The sequence below is a fragment of the Stegodyphus dumicola genome, chromosome 8, assembly GCF_044657685.1.
Source record: "Stegodyphus dumicola isolate Sdum_Otavi_A_Nest chromosome 8, ASM4465768v1".
Classification (NCBI taxonomy): Eukaryota; Metazoa; Arthropoda; class Arachnida; order Araneae; family Eresidae; genus Stegodyphus; species Stegodyphus dumicola.
This window is the reverse complement of record NC_140775.1, coordinates 60285534-60304338: the sequence shown is the minus strand read 5'-3', so window position 1 is coordinate 60304338 and position 18805 is coordinate 60285534. Positions and strand designations below refer to the sequence as shown.

At 32.5% G+C, this 18805-nt stretch overlaps 1 long non-coding RNA gene across 1 annotated transcript in view; it reads right to left on the bottom strand.

Annotated features, from left to right (window-relative positions):
* LOC146995859 (uncharacterized) overlaps positions 1 to 14611 on the bottom strand; it is a 344090-nt gene extending 329479 nt beyond the window's left edge. Inside the window, exon 1 of the long non-coding RNA XR_015042846.1 lies at positions 14260 to 14611. This is a non-coding gene — a long non-coding RNA (uncharacterized LOC146995859). The remainder of the gene's footprint in view (positions 1 to 14259) is intronic.
* Positions 14612 to 18805: the final 4194 nt, after the last annotated feature.

The following is an 18805-nucleotide window of genomic DNA, read 5'->3' as shown; positions in this document are numbered from 1 at the left end:
ATTATACTCTTAGCCCTCTTTAAAGTTAATTATACTCTGTCTCCAAGTACTGTTTCAGTACTTGCCAAACAAATGTCGTGACGGGGGGGGAGAATCACCATTTTGCATCAATACAATGTCCTTAAAAATATTTCGCTGGCGCAGTTCTAGAATTATGTAATTCTGCAACATTGTTTGATACCGAGCATTTGTAAAGGAGCACGTTTTCCTACCTGTGGAAGTAACCCCTTCGAAGAAGTACGGACCGAAAACGAATGCCTTTGTAATGTGGCAATATACAATCACTTTAGCTTCATGTTAAGGTCTGGTGCTGCATCCTGAGGACTTTCGTCAGCCCAGTGAACGTTAGCCCATTGAACACCTTAAAGTTTACTTTCCTAATTAAGAAGAAATGAGCCTCATCTGTTCATAGTATTCGAAGCGTCCATCTGGTATCGTCATCATATCTGATTAGGAAAATATTCGCAATGTCGGCACGCTGATACTCGTCTCCAGGTCGCAACATCTGGACATGCTGGAATCGATAAAGAAGCATTCGCAGAAAGCAGAACATAAGCTAGAGGATTCCGGGTTTCAGAACATCCAAGCTGCTGGCAACATTTCTTGCAGTGCGCATTAATCGTACTATGCAGACCGGCATTAATCGTAATATGAGCATCCACAAAGCGTCAAGAGGAACACTTAGTCGTCCGGATTGTAGTGCATTCAATTTCTTCACTTTTTTACCAGATCACGTAGAGTTTTTTATGAAAAATTGGCTTTGTCTTGTCTTATGATTTCGCCGACAAACTTTACAAGGTTTCATTAAAGGTTTTACCCAAGCTCTGCTTTGTACATGGTGTTCTGTGAATAGTGCTTCTACTCTCCATCCCTGTGAATTATGCAAAGTGCGTCAATGCATCTTCTTCCTGTGTCGTCAATGGTCTTGACAATGTTCGTATTTGCAAATGTATTACGCCGGCACGTTTCATTATACGTGTATCATTCCAGTGCAGTTTATCATTTTTCAGCGCGCTGAACAGTTTGAGCAGGAAAACATTGGACAATTTTGAAGTGTTTTTCACTGTAATCGGGACAAGGTCTACAGCTCTATTGTTTTAAACACCACAATCTCAAATTCCTACCTTCAAATAACAATATCTGAAATTATTTTATGACCACCTTAAATATAAAGCTTTTAAATTTATTTAAGATTTTCTTTATTTAACATGTTCCCTTTGTAAATATGTATGCCTCTTTTCATTTTATCTTATCTTTCATTTATTTGAAAAAGTTGTTCGCATATGGGCTAGAACAAATTTCTGATTTTTCAAAATGTCAAGTTATACGTAGATAATAGTTATAAATATATAATATATAATATTGCTTTATAATATTGTCTATATTTGTTTATTTATTGATTTTCCATTAATATATATCATAGATATATATTTTAATTACATATGTGCCCAAAATAAGACAGAGATGTTTCTGGAAACAATTTCAGCATCGTGAAAGACAGCATTCTGAAATTTTAAAATCCAATTTTTTTATCTTTGACTTTCGGAGCAAAAAGTCCAGTTAATTACATATCCATTTTATTTTTTATGCACAAAGATATCCCAACTTAATATTTTCCGCGAAATGTTATACTGAATACTCTTTTGCCTAACATAAAACTCTCAATCACCAATATAAGCAATTTGTGTTTTACTATTTCGCTCTAAATCTGTTTAAATAGCGTCAACCTCGATCTGCAAAAAGCGATAAAAGATAATACTCAATTGATTAGAAACACCTTGATATACAATTTCCTTTTCGAATTACATATATATTTTCACATGAAAGCATAAACCTGCTTGAATTTCACTAATTAAAATATAAAGAAAGTGATAGTTTAGAAATTTTGCTCTAAATATGTGAATAATGGGTCAAATTTTACGTTTTCGCATATTTTATCTTTATAACAAGCCTACCAAAAGATATAACCTAGTTTTAAATGAGGATGCAGAAAATCCTCTGAATTTTTAAAACATATCATGACTTAAAAGAAAGAATTTATTTAATTTCAGTATTTACTTAATTTATTGGATTTTTAGCACCTAATTTAAGAAACTAATATTTCAAGATTAATTAATAATGGCATTTAAAACAAAAGTAACTGTACATTTTACTTAAAGTATAAAAATTTTTCGTATCAATGAAATGTAGTTTTGTAGATTCTTTTAAGACTTCAAAAGGGTGTTCTACTTTCCCAGAATACTAAGCGGTTAATTGTTATCGTTTCGAATAATAAATCATCACCTTGATATCATTTCTGTTGAAATTATTTGTTCTTCAGGTACCTTAGGTTTAAAAAATTATTTCTAAGTTCGGAATTCTGTGCATATTTTTATCATTATTATCTTCAAATAGTATTTGAATACTTAGTTTTATTTATGAAAATCAGCTCTTTAATTTTATGCTTTACCTTTTGCTATTGCAATGAATATCTTCCGGCTGATTCGAGAGAGTTTCTTTCTCACGGAAAGTAAGACGCAAATTGACTAAATAAACATATCTGTAAAGAATATAAGTAGAATATTCATCGTAAATATAAACTTACAGTTTTAAAAACTAAATTTTATAAAAAAAGTTCTTCGAATCACAGGGAACGTAAATTTTGAGAACATGAAAGTACAGGGTTATCCAAATTAAACTTCCCCGACTCAGAGGCCTGTGCAGAGTGTTGTATGGGTCATAATGTGATGAAATTTTAAAAACAGACACTTCAGATCATGCGCTCGAGATTTATTAAAAAAAAAGTTAGTACAAGAAGTTGTCGATAGGTGACGCTACAGATCAACAAGACATTTTACAGATGTTCTATATGTGTGCCGTGGTTCTCCGCAACTCTTTCCATTCGCAAAGCAGTGTGTTCCACAGCGGAACGCAGTAAGTCTACATTAATTCCACGAACATGTCGAATAATTGCGTCTTTCAGATGTGCCAAGGTTGCTAGGTGTTCTCGGTAGACCCGATCCTTTAAGAATCCGCATAACCAAAAGTCGCATGGCGTGAGACCGGGCGAGCGGGAAGGCCAAGCTGTAGGGAAACAGAGGCTGATCACACTTGCATCGGTAAAAGTTGCCCGTAACACCTGTTGAACGCCACGAAGAATATGGGGAGGTGCACCATCCTGCATAAATATCGTGTCCTGGAGGCGGCCACGTTGTTGCAGTTCAGGGATGACAAACGTTGTCAACATGTCCTGATACCGTTTATCTGTGACAGAGCAGGTTTTGAACCCTGTTGGAGTCACCTCTTCAAAAAAAATTAGGCCAATCACGAATGTTGCAGTGAAACCGCACCATACGGTAACCTTTGGAGGGTTCAAGGGCACTTGATGGATTGCGCGCGTGTTTTCACTTCCCAAATGCGGCAGTTGTGCGTATTCACTTGTCCATTCAGGTGAAAATGGGACTCATCCGTCCAAAGAATGTTCCACGGCCAAGCACCATCGACTTCCATTCTGGCAAGGAATTGCAACGCAAATGTTTCCCGAACTACAGGATCCCCGTCGGACAGCTGATGACGACTATGGATTTTGTAAGGAAAATAACCGGGGATTCGACGCATCACACGCCATGCGGTCGAATAGGGCATATCAACAGCACCGGAAACAGTTGCCACACTGACAACACCATATGGCGATTGGCTAGTGGGGTCCACGACCGCCAAAGCAACGTCTTCTACGCGTGCAGATTCCACAATCTGTCGTCCTCTACCTGGTAAAATTCCCAGCTATCCCTTTCTTTCGAACTTCTTCATCATGTCTCGTAGAGCACGTGGTGTCATTGGTCCTCGGCGTAAGATATTCAGCCGACGGAATGCTCTTATCGCAGCACAGGAATTCTCGTCATTCTAGTAGAAAAGTTTCACTAACAGAGCTTTGTCTTTCAAAGTCGCCACTGTGCATCAAAGAGCTGGAAACAACTACCTGTGCAAGGCCTGTCTTCCACTTTTGTAGGGCTCGTCTTTTGGATATGTTGCGCAGAAGCTTTATTTCTGCAAATCACGTTGCTGCAATATGCACATTACTAGTGTTACAGCGCCACCTATCGGCAACTTCTTGTACTAATTGTTTTTGTGTAATAAATCTCGAGCGCATGATCTGAAGTGTCTGTTTTTAAAATTTCATCACATTATGACCCATACAACACTCTGCACAGGCCTCTGAGTTGGGGAAGTTTAGTTTGGATAACCCTGTATATTTATATTCATTTTATTTCTAATTTCATTCTCTAAAGGGTTAACAAGTAGGCATAACTATTACCAAGTGTTTATATGTGAAAGTGTAATTTAATTCTTATCGAAAAATCAATTACTGTCCGGCTAGATCATATTAAGGTTTAATTCTATGCATTAATAACTGGATAAGGTACCTGAGCAAATCTAGAAATATCGGTAAGCCAACTCATATATTCTAAATCGTATCCAGATTGAGCCATCTTATTATGTTGACTTAGTGAATAATGTGATCCAGAAGAGTACGAATATGGAAAATTAAAATAATTTAACTCACACACTGAATTTAGAATTTAACCTTTTTTATTATTACCGGGAAGTTGTTATTAACTTATTTTGACTTAATAACAACTTACAGGACTTAATAACAATATTCTTGGTTTAAACCCCGACGCATTAAATGAGCAGATTTTCAACAAATTTAGATTGTGTTAATGTTTTTTGCTACATGTTCCTTCTTTAGGCTCTACACGGAAAGCGACGGATGCTTCGTGGAGAAGCTTTAAGGCAAACTGGCTCGTATCTACATTGCACATGAGGAAGACCACGAAACCAATCATGTAGCCAGCTGTTCGTCGGGACTGAATCTACCAATGTTCAGCGGCTTTTACCGCTCGGCCGACGGCGGACTTAGGATATGTTTGAACCAACATTTATAAACAATTGCTGACTGCCTTGGTCAGATTTAAAACCACATTGCTCTCCCTGCGACATTTATGTAATTTCATTAGGCTATATTTCGCTGAATCTAAATGTGGCATTTATTTTTCAATTATTATCGATCAGTTCCAATACAATCAAGCAATTAAGGCCAGAATTTTCAGTAGTAGTAAATTTTTACTAGTAAATATTGTGAAGCAGCATTAAAATCTGTCAATTATTTCTCTCATCTTTGTAGCGTAAACTAAAGGCATAGAGGGAAATACATTTTCGCTAGAAAGTAAAACTGCCTTATAAAAAATCTCTGTTTTTCCAAGTTATATAATATCTTATACTTTAACATTAGATTTTGATTATCATAACAGTAATATTCTGCTTCTAATTTACTCTAATATCTTTTGTCACTTTATGTAAATACCGTATTTTACAGGTTTTGCATAACTTTTTTAATAATGGACCTGTATTTGGGTTATAAAGAAAACTTTGCACTGCTATTAGGTTTTTAATTACATATATTCTACTTATTTCTCAAGCCTAATGAATATTACAATAATTTTAAGGCGCCAATTGAGTTCATAGGAAACATTTTGCTACAAAATAATACTATTTTCAAGTGGGGGAAAAAGGCATAAATTAGCTATTATATCGAAAAGCGAAAAATTGTCCTCAAATAAGATTCATTAAAACTGAGTGGGTGCAACTGAAGAAATTGGTTCTGTATAGCGTTCTAGATCGAATCAACATTATTATGTTTTCTTAAAATCTTAAATAAGAAGTCATAGAAATTCCAATTTCTTCGGAGGAAAGACTTCATGCATTGAAGAAGAATCTAGATTGGGTATAAAATTTTATCAAGTCGCAGTCAGGAAAGCGTCTATAAATTTCATTTATATACAATGAAGCTCTCCCTAAGCTGGACTTTCGAAGGTTATGAAAAGCCTTATAGCAAAATCCCAAAGGACTCCCGTTGATTCAAATTCCCTTTCTCGAATAAATTTTTTATCAACATTTTTTTTTCGATATCAAGATATTCGCGTCCCATGAGAATGTTTGAGCCTCCCGAATTTAACAGGGCCTGTCACCTCTCCATTGATGTTCTTCTCCGAAACATGAGAATATATAGGGTAAACGTGAAGCTTTCTCAAAGATCTGAAACAGCTTTAAATTCCTTTGAGATCGAGCAGTTACTAAAGAAGTATGTGAGAAGGGAACAGCTGCTTCTGAATGCAGAATCCTAGGGGTGTTATCGGTAACTTTCCTTGAATGCTTTGGCTTGCGAAGCTCTAAAACGATCGGAAGGGGAAATAATAAATATGTTTTTAAAATAAAATCACGATAATGGAAAGCTTACTCTTCCTGTATTTTACGTAACATTTTTGGTATCATGATAGAATGCGTAAATAGATAATGCAAAGCTTCTGTACATATGTTCAACAATGTATGTAATAATTACATCAACAACAGCATCCGTTAAAACTTTGTCTGCCACGTGGAGCCATTTGGTTGCTCGATTGATTGGTTAACTGAATATGATGAAGCACGCAAAGGCTCTCAGCCACAAAATAGAATACCTGTATAAATATTTTCTTTGTAATATTGTTAAATTACACCTGGAAACAATTTTCAAAATTTTATGCAAGCTGCCCGCTCGCCAGAAGGAGAATGAAGTATGACTTGCTAGTGTTTAGTAGAAGTTTATACACTTAGCATTATCAAGCACTGAGGAGGGAGCTTTTCGATTTCTTAGTATCGTCATTTTGTTCGTATTTCTTCTAAAAGCGTTCGGCTTTGAAACTCCACGTGGAAAATCAAAGCAAACTGCCTGAATTTTATGTTCATGAACCAAATAATTCTTTATAATACATATAGTGGAATTTTAATAATTGAAGGCATTTTTTGCATACGATATGAAATCGATCAAGCGCTTCTCATTTATAGCATATTTTAGTTCCGCATCTAATCCGCCTTATATTAAATTGGCATATGAAACCATGATGACCTAAAGAAATAAAAACGGAGTTATTAGAAATGAAAAATGGCTACTATAAGCTGCTGATCAACTCCTTTTCAGCAAATTTCAAATTTTTAATAAATGATAAAAACAACTATTCTTATTATCCATATGACCATGGAAGAATTTTGTTTTCATAATATATACTTAAAGCCCAAATCAAATCAGGTATATCATGAGATATTGCAGAGGGACGATTTATTGATAAACAGCAATTTATTTCATCTCATATTGATAGAGATTACTGTTATTCACTCGACTCTTGAAGAACTGCTTAATCATTAAATTATTAAACACGTCTTCAACGGTTAACTATAGCATATGGTGCCAGTTTCAGAATTGTATGAAAAGGCAATTTCACAGAGTACGGCAATATTCGTCTTTGAAAATCTTTTAACAGAATGTACAAATATTTAATTTTTATTAGGGTCCTCTGACAAAAAGTCTCAGTTAGTGAGTTCTTGTTTAGTAAGATTAGACTGTTACGAAAATTCGAGAGTATGACATGGATTTTAAAAGGCATTTTCGAAATTTATAACCAAAGTCACTTCTGCTAAATTAAAATCATCGATTTTAAAGCGGACATATTGCTACAAATGTGAGCTTCAAATTACTGATTTTTGCAGGTGTGGCGAACAATGCATACCGGAGCATATTTTAACAAGCAGCAAAATAACAGGACTTGAGATAAAATTCTGGAATAACAATCCTCAAACATTCAGCAGATGTCTAATTTAGAAACAACATTTACTATAGCAGATCTGCAGAATATCTGATGTTTCTCCTAGCACGATGAGAAACAGTATTACGCTGCTTAAACGCTGCTTAACATACTCTCGAAACAATAGATATAACTGGATCTGTTCTGAAGCATAACAAGGCATCCTTAAGTGAACAAACAATAAGCAAATGAATACTACTGGATAATGGTGTGCGTTGGCTAAAATTATATAACGTATGGCAAATATCTACGTCCTTCATCAATAGTTGAGATCATCTATATAAGAATTAAATTTCGTTTAATTAAGAATTCCTAATTTTTACTATATGTTTAGAAGAGACAAATTTAAATTAATTCTTCTAAATTATGTTTCCTAGTATAAAAATGTTTTCGCGATGTAAAATATGTCTTTAAACATTTATTTTCTGAAACATGATACGAGTAGCTATATATAGTAATATTTGTATACAGTTTCCAAGAATTTGTTAATGATATCTTGAATAAGTTTGATATAATGAAGTTTCTTGTTTGTCTGCTTGCATTTTTGTTTGAACAATTAAGCTGCGATATTTTTCTCTTATTACATATTATGTTTGGGTTTAAATATGGAAATTTATTTCATTCATTCTCACTAAAATGCTCTGTATGATCAAAGATCTTTAGTTTTAAAGTTTATCTTATTTGATTCATTCATATAGTTAGAACAACGAGATCACTATCAATTATTCACGAGAAAATTATTTATAGAAATGTCTTGCTGAATAATGTCTACCTTAAACTTATTTTAAATAAAAGAGTTCAAACAGGTTAAAATATTCATCTGTAGCAGCTGTATTTTATTCAAAACCTGTTCTTTCTCTATTTCGTCAGGATAAACATGCATAGCAGAGAAACAGAACGTGTAATATATTTTGAATTTTTTCAACACACCAAAAATAGTTTTTCAAGATACATTTATCACGAAGAAATGAAGAAAGATCACTATTCTTATTTCCCTTAGATTACATTTGGGACAAAAAAAGCCATGTTGATGCAGAAAATATAAGGTTAGGACAAAAATAAAGCTATTGCGGTTCGTCATTTATTATTTATTTTGCAACAGCATTTGACTGCTCAGGGTAAAACAAATGGAGTCATTTAAGAGTAACTTTTTATTAACATTTTGCAGTTTATTTTATTCTACCATTGCTGGCATAATTAGTAGAAAAGACGTGTCTGATAGCATATATAGATCTCCGTTACTTTCTTATCAATTGAACTGTTTATCAAATTAAGTCTTAATAAAAAATAATGATATAAATTTGCAGTAACATTGTGGATTTAAATTTCATATATACGGGCATATATATATATATATATATATACCGGGTGCTTGTAGGTGAATGCTGCGATTTGAAAATTAACAATAAATTGATGTATTTCTTTACCCATGTAAAACCCACAATGCAAGTATTGGCTTGTATGCTTGTCATGCCTGTGTTGGTTTCCAAGATGGCGCCGCAGCATAAAAAGGCTTTCTGTGTGCTTTGACTTGTCCAGGTCTGTGGTTTCAATGTAGGGTGAGTTTCGTGCACGTTTTCTGTGCTATGTCGCACGAGAAAGTGCTCAGCCCACCTTTCTTCGAACAAGAAACTGTGATCGGTGATTCATTTCTAGACATGTTAGAAACTTGCTTGCTACCCTAGCTGAGCATCAATTTTGATGAATACATTTTGCTACGAGACTGTGCTCCGTCCCATTCTCACACAAATGTACGAGAGGTTCTTAATCGTGTTCCTGACCAACGCTGGACTGGACGTGCTGCAACAGCAAGCAATAACCTTCTCTCCTGGTTATCCCGTTCGCCGGATTTAACGCCATAAGGTTACTTTCTTTGGGGGTTTGTTAAAGACGAAGTTTATGTACCACCAATGTTCATGTCTCTTGAGAAAGTTTGCGGTTATATAAAGCATGCACTACAAACCATCACGACGAACATGCTACTTTAGGTATGGGAAGAATTTGATTACCATGTAATTTTATATCATTTGACCTAGGGTTCATATATTCAAAGATTGTGATTAATGCATCAAAAACGTAGAGTTGCTGCTGCTTATGCTGTAAGCGTGCTCATATAAAATAATGCATCGATTCATTATTAATTTTAAAACCGCATCATTCCTTTATGAACACCCTATATATATATATATATATATATAGGGTGTTCATGTATATATATATACATATACTTGCAAATATTTTTAAGGAGCTTAAAAAACAAAAAAAAAAAAACAAAAGAAAGTAAATCCTGGACACAAATTTGCGCAATGTGCTGCAAGATTTGAAAATAATAAATCAAATTGTCAAATTCGGAACAAAAAAGAATAAAATTCTGTATTGGTTTAAGGCTTCTAAGCACTTTTTCCTTGATAAGTTCTCTTTAAAGCGTTACAAGCAGGAGATTAAAAACTTTTATTTTTTATTTTTGTGGTTTTTATTATGTACAAATTTCCGATATTTTATACTTTTTTCTCATTGAAGTGAACATACCTTTTATTACAATTTTGCAATTTTCTTTAATTTCCGTTTTAACAGTTTATATTCGAATATGGGGAAAACAGAATGAACCTTCAAATATGTATTGCAGCATCTTATTCTTTTTGTTCCGATTTTTGAAAATTTCATTTATATATATTAAATTTAAAACATAAACAAAGAAAATTCAAAATTACATTCACCATTGGAATAATGAATAAGTATAAAAAATTTTTTTGCAAATGCTAAAATAATATTTGCAAGAGTACGTTTTGTGTCAATTCAGTATTTCAATGGCGAACATGATTTTCAATTTAAACTGTTAAAATTTATATGGCGTAAGTGAGTTGAAAGTCTTTTTAAAAAATAGAGCTAAAGGACAAATAAAAACTTCGACACCTTATTAAGAAAACTTAACAATGATATCGTGAACTGAGAAAAGATTTGGCAAAAACGCATGGCGTAATTTAATATTTTAATCCATAATTCTATGTTGCTGTTAAAAATTTTACGATTGCAAAGTGAATGATTATTGAATCCGAAACAGTATATTACCAGACATACTACGATCTCTGCGATATTTTAAAATGAAACCATGAGAACGAATATGAGCATGAATACGTATAGTTACCGTTTTCCAATTCTCAATACATGGGAGAATAAAATAATAATAAAAAAATCTGATGTGTACATCACATGACTTCCTTGTACGGAATATTAAATTATACGCATTTTTTCTTGCATTGAATTTAAACGTATTGGACTGAATTAAATTTGCTTCGTCGATAGTGCATAAATAAACCACAATATAATAAATGCACTCTTTAAAATCCACTATATGTGTTTACCATAGCGACACTTTGGCCCTAGGTTAACTTAACAGCGTTACATTTCATTCATTTTTTAACTCAGAATGCACAAAATTTAGATCATCTTAAGAATTATCTAATCGTTTCCACATGTTCTATTTAAATTTTCTAATAAATCTAAAACTATGTATAAAAGAAATTAAGTAAACAACAACAAAAAAAAAAAAAGGGAACAATATTTAACAGACGATTCAGAATTTCTCATTGAATTAATTTAGTTTTCACTTCGCGACAAGGCAAAAATACATAAAAAGTCAAAATATCTGTATTGAAAATTATGAAGTTAATCTTCAAACAAAGTTGTTCGGCTATATGTATAATTATTTTTTTTCAAATGGAATAAAAAATCGTTTAATCTAAGATCAAACAATTTATGTGAATTGTTTGAACTTAGATAAAACTGAATTTCGTTTCAAGTTCGAAAAATTTATGTTAATGTTCAAAAAGTATCTCAGGATGTAGACTATTTGATTTTCTCATGCCCCACATTTGATGGTCCTAGATTATGGTTGCAGCACGATTTGAAAATGTTCGGAGTGACTTGGCCAGTGAACTTATCTGTTTTTGTAAATTCCAGACTGCTGTTCTCTGCTTTTGTTCGTTTTATTTATGCATTCAACTTTTAATGTTTTAGATAACTCACTTCTGTAAGACCCGTGTTGTACATCTGTGGTGCATGGGGAGTCTGTATGTTTTCAAATAAAAAGAAGGAAATAAAAATTGCTAACCACAGAAAAAGTTCCTTATAGAAGTCTAGAACATGTACTTTAAAACTAAAAAGCTCCATCTTATTCGAAGTCAGATTACATATCTGGTAACAAAAGATGACATTCTCTTGGAATAAGGATGAATCGCTGTATTTCCAGCGTCCATTTTTACTTTTTGTTATTAAAGAAGGCTCGGAGAAGCAAAAAGTAATATCCAAGATGCGAAGTAGCGAGCGTGTTTGAAGAATGTTGTTGGAGAAGAACTTTGATTTGACTATATTCGCTTTTTACTTTCCCCTTTACTTAGGACATGTTGTTTATCGGCCAAGATCATCTTTAGTAGAGGAAGCTTCGTAGAGTCTGCTTTTGCCAGAGTTATTAAAGATATGGGCTTCGACTAGAATCCCAATGCTTCACGATTGCCATATCTTCTTACGAAAAATATTCCATTGTTAAGTTAAAAGCTGACTGCAAGCTTCAGATAATTACAACATGATGTTTTGATTATATATATGGACTGTTGAGAAAGACGCTTTCCTACTCCGGTGCATCTTTAGTAAATTTACAAAATTGTCGCTTAAGAAACATTTCTTTAGGTTAGCTGTAAATAGACCAGCACAGGCACTAATTCTAACAGGAAAATTTGTAGCATTTCATTGTTACTGAATTGGAAGTATTGTACTGTGAGCTTCAAAAAGATTTCACAAATAATTTTATGTTGGCTAACTGGTTGCGGACACATGGTTACAGCTTGACAAATAAATGGAACGAGATGGAACTTAAGACCACAACTTATATTCTGACATCCAATTTATATTTAATATCCTGACACCTGTTAATAAACGAACATTAATCTTAAAGTATTATGTGACACCACTAGAAAATCATTTCCAACGAGAAAAATAGCTGAAGTAATCGAACAAAAATACTCTGTCCTTCTACTATCAGAATTACGGAGATAATTCTAAATAAAACTTTGGAGAACATTATGCAGATACTCCTAAAAATAATTATTTGTATTAAATATTTGAAATTACGTTTTCCAAAATATATTTTTAAAGCCAGGTAATTATTCATATGGAAGTACTGATTTACAGTTTAATATTGAAAATGCTTAAATTCAAAACTTTGCATCACACAAAATTAAATTTCAAACAAGCCCTAAAACTTAATTTTAGTGTCCGTAAATTCTATTTAATCATGCCAGTTTCATAGTTTTGAAAATAAGATTTTTTTCTATTTAAAATATTTTAAAAGAATATGGGAAACATTAGTACTTCGCGCCAAAGGTGATTTATAATGCCCATACAAAAATTTTAGTTCCTTAAATTTTTACAAAACGTTCGCGCGCGACAAAAAGTTTTCTATGCCGAAATCCAGCCTTTTCTTTAAACTAGAACTATGGGTCAACGGAATACTCTTAAAAAGGTATTTATTATGTAATCTTTCGGAAATTCTCCGTATGTAGCTAATTAACCATAAAATTTCAAATTGTTAGTGATTAATGCGTCGTCTACAGGTGAGTAGTCAGTAGTTAATATGTGAACGACATTCAAATTTTAACAATTTGCTATCGAAAAGACACTACGATTTGATTCATTATTGAACTTCTGATGTCAATTGAAAAAAATCATTTAGAGAAATAAAAAAGTTCTGCACGAAATAACTGTGTTTTGTAAAATGATTTCATTCATTATTTATATCTGAAGTTTAACAAATATTAATACAAAGTTATATACGAATTATGTTATAAATAAGTTATATATTTGCTGAAGCTCATAAGTGAATGAATCTTTGTGTTCAATAAAATATAATTTAAACGGGAGATACAACTAAAGGTTAACGCGGTTAACTTGTATCTGTTAATAACCTGCAAGTGTGCAATAAGTGCGTTTATTCTAGAATAACCAACGCATCAAAATAGATATTGAAGTTACATATGCGTGCTGAATGTGGCAATTCTTAATGGTGACATTATATTACATGAAAATGCGATTTGTAAGTATTTTAGTATCAGAAATGTCAACATGGAGTATTTTACTACATCTAAAAATATATCCTGTTATTGGTTACTTTTACCAATATTTATCTACCAGATATAATAAAGGTGAAACACAGCACTGACGAAGTCTCTGATCGCTCATGTCATGATCTGTACGCTTAACACATAAGATTTATAATGATGATTAAATATTAATAACAACACAAAATATTACATCTTGATGAAAGTAATATAAATATTAGATTTTCATATCTTTGAAGTCTATGATTAATTGCATAATTGCGGCTTAAAAAAAATCGAAAAAACTTCAAATAAGAAAAAAAATATGTTTATCAAATGCAGTCTTATATGGAAGCATAGAGGATCCCATATGGAAGTAAAGGCGACATAAAGGAGCACTGAAATGTGAGCCCGCGTATGGAACGCATTTTCATATAAAAAATTTTTATGTTCAGATATCTAAATTCTGACCAGAAAAATCATATTTAAAACATTTTTACCACACTTACCGCCCAATAAAGACACTTTTATTCCCTTGATGGATATGCCGAATGATGGCCCGTTAATCTTCAGGAATAATTCGTGCCCGTCCAAAATATTTGCTTTCAGCAACAAGTCCTTTCTCTAATATTTCACTCTAATAGCAGAACAATTACTCATCGGGAAACGATGGATTCATTAATGTGCTTTTTGAAAGACTCTTTTCTATCTCAGAAGAGAAGAAAGCAAAACGAAAAGGACTTCATTCAATTCCTTTTCAAAAGCATCCGTCAGCGCGAACGACTGCCAACGTGAAGTCACAAGAAGAGAATTGGATGTGATCTCGTTCCTCTTTTCACGGCTCCACGTTGTTTGGGGAGTGGTGGCGTTGCTGACGGGGGAGGAGACAAGGAGTTTCCCACTCCCGCGCACCTGAAATCATTCTCGGCATCTATTTTATCCCACATCTCCTTCAGAAATGGAAGGTGCTGAAAGGAAAGTGGTCGCTGGTGGGATATCGCTTAGTTGCAGAACTATTCTGGGTCTTTTAAATGTCACGTACTTTTGGGGATTAGTCAAGTTTGATTTATGTAACTGAAATATAGACATGATAGTAAATATGAGTTTTATTGACAATGTTCAATATTGACTCACGCATCAAAAGTATAAATTAAAGTAAAGTACTACCTATGGTATCACTCCAAAATAGTGAATTATTATATTTTTTTAGTATTAGCTGAATGCATTTTATTGGTCTTCGTCAATACTTTGTTTTGTTCTTACAGGGACAGATGTATGTTTTTCAGCTAATATGATAGAAAATTGTATAAAATGACGAAATCAGTTCTCGATATGTTTCAGAATTTCATATTTTTCTTAGCTTTTTTTGGCAACAACAAAATTAAGTATCGTAATTTTATTAAAACATGAAAAATAGGCTATTAACCGGAGTATAAACCCCCCCCAAAAAAAGCTGGTCTATAACAATGTATCTGAAATGTGTGACCTAAGATTTAAAAATGCGTTATGGTAATTTACTAATTATGCTTTAGTTCATTACCATAAAAGAAAACATATTTTCTTAATTTTACCACATAATATATTTGATTAAGTAATCCTAATAATATTTTCTTCATTATGAAGACCTATAGTTTCCTTTCTCATAGAGCATCATCAACAAATAAGTTTAAACTCAAACACGGGAGCTCGTTTAACATTTTCAGACCACCAGCGGCCGAGCGGTAAAATCGCTGAACCTGGTAATTATGACCTGTTTCACTTGTTATACTGGGTTCGATTTCTAGGCGAACGGGCCGGCTGCATGGGCGTTTTGTGGTTTTTCCCATGTGCAAAGTGTATACAAGCCAGATTCTCTTAGAAAGTCCTCCACGAAGGCAGCCCTAGTGTACTTTGCATAATCAACTAAACCAAAAATCAAAAAAAAAAAAAAATTCTGTTGTAAAACTTCTTCAATTGCAACGGGGTATTTTATGCGAGATTGTCTCATTCTTCAGGCTGAATGATAAAAAAATCTTGATGCCATTGACTAAATTAATTTTGTCTTTAATTCATAATTCTCGTGATTGAATCTTATGATATGGGTATTAGATAATCAGGTTTCAACAGCATGTTAATTTTATGTTTATTTTAATAATTATTTTGATTAAAAAACAATTCCCATAGCTGTATAATTCTTCATAATCGTGGCTGCTTAAAGAATAATTCTTCATCAAAGAAGTAAACTGAAATAAAATCTTAATGAGAGATAAAATTACTTGATTCAAAACAATTTGTTTATGATATACCTGAGTTAATACGCTTCGATTTACTTTTTGCCATTTTCTTAAACATAACATAAAAATGACATATATAATTAAAAGCCAAATTGAATAAAATTTCCCATTTAGAAAAACTGTATCAGTGCTTTTGCTCTGTCATTTCAATCACGGAATGTGTTCTGTTATAAAAAGGACACTCAGTACCTCCAGCTCTATCTTGATACTGAGCGTATTCCATTTCAGGGACTCTGCATCAATTATAATTGTAAACTCTGATTTATTTACGCGACTAAATTCTGTAAGACATTTTCACGAAATGTGACAGAAAAGTAAATAGATGCGTGAGCACAAATTGCTTTAAATAACTGTCGATAATTTTAAATAACTTTCAGTGTTTATTTTCAGAGAAAATAAGATATTTAATGTAAAATGCTATTCGTAATTACGTTTTCGTTTATCTAGGTATTGTTATTGAACAAAAACCGACTTCGTTTTCAACGTCTAATGATGTATTTTTTAATACAGGTGTGATTCTAATTTCAGATGCACAAAAGCGTAAATTTCAGGCAATGCTTCAAAGGTAAAAATTTCGTTTCGCTGATTGAAATAAACTGGTGGCATAATAGTCGCTTGCATAGTCAGCCGCTAATAATAATTATTACGAAGGAAAAATATACAAAGATTTTATTGAGTCTAGTTAATTCAATTTCATTCTGCCTACGTAGGATAAGTTTATAAAAATATTTAATGATTTTAATAAAAAAACCAAAGGTTGTTGCTTTTTGATTACAATAATTTCATCAGTCCTTATAGTCCAACAATTCTAGACTTTAGATGACGAAAACAATATACAATGAGCTGTAGTGAGTACTTAGATATTAAACTAGACAACTACTTTTACTTAATTTCCTTGATTTCAAAAGGCCTGAAATGAAGAAAATTGTTTCAAAGCATTTTATTTTTTAGTTCGTAAAAGCATCTTACATTTTAACAAGTAAATACGAAAAATCCAATAGGGATCAGCTTAAGTTGGGGGGGGGAAGTATTTCACGCCGGGTACATCGCAATATATCTGGACATAAGTTCGCAAAAGAATTAACAAATGACCTGCAACGTTTTCTTGGAAATAAACTTCTAAAGTTTTACTTCTGGTAGCTAAGTTATTTTTATCTTTATTATTAAAAGATATTTAATGAGGTTAACTTTTTTAACGATTGATAATAACCTTTAAAATTTTTATAAAAACGTATTAATTCCTTTTTAATGTAAAATCAGTTTATAATAATTTCATTATTTAACCAAGCCCATTAATTACGAATTATTTTCTAACTCAGATAAAATGATTTGTGCATTCTTAAGTAGGCATTTAACTCGTTTTAGAGATTTAATTTAGTTAAAATTTAACCTGAGATAGTGATGACATACCTATTTATCCGAGATACTCCAATGATGCGATTCGAAAATCAAAAATGAGAAATCTATTATAAATATTTCGGGATTCAAAAGACGCTGAATCAATTTTCAATCCATTTGAAAAACCTTTAATAGCATTTCAAATCAGAAATACCTTTTCCCTATGCTTGTCACAAACCTTTTTGTATTGAAACATGACCCGTAAAACAAAGCTCACATGGCCTGCGTTTGACAGTTCAATAACGTGACTTATAAATATAATACCTTTTTCTAAAAGCATAAAAGAATTGATTTTTTTTTTGCATCCTAGTGTGATGGGGTCAAAATATAGAAAAAGAACAACGACATTTGATATGTTTTTTCTCCGAATATGTAACATATTTTACTAAATAGGATTCAAAAGGTAAGGGTAAAACTCAGCAAAAATGGATAGTGATAAGAGTAAATATAAAGTTCCGATCTAAACATTTATTTAATTGCGTGTGCTCTGAAGAATAAAAAACAACACAGTGTAAATGACGTTTTTTTATTTAAACTCTTGTATTTTAATAAGGTAACTAGAAATGAATAAAATTACTTTGAAAATGACTAAAAGGGTATACTAAACAGGTACAGTTATTTTCGTATTTCTTTCAATGGATATTAAACCAGAAACAAACCACATACTGGTGAGTTTTTATATCGAGCGGATTTTTCAAACAGAGCTGCTTTCGTAGAAGCATATTTATTATTTAACCCGACAATGCTGAAGTTTTGAGAAAATTCTGAAGTCTAGTGAGATTCTTCCTACATTTATTTTCTCATACAATATACTTAAAAGCAAATTCTAGGCTTAAGTTTTTAAATACTGTTTTTACACATATTGTTTTAACTGTACAGCGTTTAAAACAAAGACACATAATTTTATGGAAGCGTTTAAATGCGATGAATGAATATAATTTTGAAAAGAAAGTATCTTTTTCAAGGTCTGTAATGAAAGAAACGTTTATTTAGTAAACAATTACCTACGATTTAATGAGTTAAAAAGGAAAATACATATAATCCGGAAGGTATTAATGAGAGCTTCTGAGTGATGCTATTTTCAACGTTAATACCGGTTAAATTCAAGGCTTCTGAAAATAACTTTACAGGGAAGCTAAAAAGAAAAAACATTATTCATTTTCGTGGTCACTGCTTTCATCTCGGCTGAGCCAGCATGCATCGTTCATTTTATAACTGGTTTCATTATCAGAGGAGGAAATTAATCGCCGTAAATTTTGTTCTGAAAGATCGCTGTAAAATGTAATCATATCGCCTCATGTTATGCTTTGAAAAATAACGAAATGTTTTTAACTTATTAAAGCATGATGAGAACGTTTTCTTATCCGCATTTAGTCAATTCAAA